Here is a 977-nt window from a genome sequence, read left to right as displayed (position 1 = left end):
GGTTCAGATTACAAATAGTCCATCTGGACCAATGCAAGATTTGGATTGTCCGCGTTTAGCTGTTATTTCTAGCATATCAAGTTTCGTGGTGGGGACTCCACATGTGATCCTTTTACTGTTTCAATATAAATGTAAGCCGTTCATTTTCACATCTAAGTTGCGAGAAGGCTATTCGTACGACCTGGACATGTAGAACACAATGTCAAAAATGAAAATCGCATGACCGTGACATATAGAACACATTATCGAAAACGAAAATCGCCAAAATTAAAAAATTAAAAAGTTACAGCCATTTTCCCTCAGTGTCTAATTCCAATGTCCACCCTTGTTTCTCTATTTGTTTCTTTTGTTGTTCGAAAAAAAGTTTGTTTGCTATGTTTTTTCTATGTTCTCATTTCTCTTTTTGTTCACGTTTTTTTGATGTCCTGTACCCATATATGCATGTATATATACATGTATATGTAGGTATGTACATATATGTATGTATATATGCATATACTTATCTATTATTTATATTATATATATATATTACAGAGGTGAGGACCGAAATCCTTATACTTCATTTACTGTATATATGTATATATATCTATGTATATTTATGTGTGTATATATATATATATATGTATTATATATGTATGTGTATATATACATAAATATGTGTGTAGAAAGATGGCTGTCGTATATATGTGTATGTCTGTGTTTGTACCCTCACCATTGCTTGACAATCGATGTTACTGCATTTACATAACTTAGCGGTTCAGCAAAAGACACTGATACAATAAGTACTTGGTCTTACAAAATAAATCCTGTGGTTGATATTTTTTGACCAAAGGTGCTGCTCCAGCATGGCCGCAGTCACATGACTGAAACAAATAAGACAATAAAAATATCTATACTATTTTAATCCCGAGCAAGGCTGGGTATCTTTGCTAGTATATATGTATATATATATATATATATATATATATATATATATA

The 977-nt window shown here is 31.3% G+C and overlaps 1 protein-coding gene across 2 annotated transcripts in view; it reads left to right on the top strand.

Moving 5' to 3' along the window:
- The window catches only part of LOC106870332 (putative serine protease K12H4.7), a 43,590-nt gene that overhangs the window by 23,059 nt on the left and 19,554 nt on the right, over window positions 1-977 (top strand). The gene's annotated exons all lie outside the window — the stretch shown is intronic.

This window comes from Octopus bimaculoides, chromosome 3 (assembly GCF_001194135.2).
Source record: "Octopus bimaculoides isolate UCB-OBI-ISO-001 chromosome 3, ASM119413v2, whole genome shotgun sequence".
NCBI classification, from domain to species: domain Eukaryota; kingdom Metazoa; phylum Mollusca; class Cephalopoda; order Octopoda; family Octopodidae; genus Octopus; species Octopus bimaculoides.
This window is presented reverse-complemented; position numbering and strand designations above follow the sequence as displayed.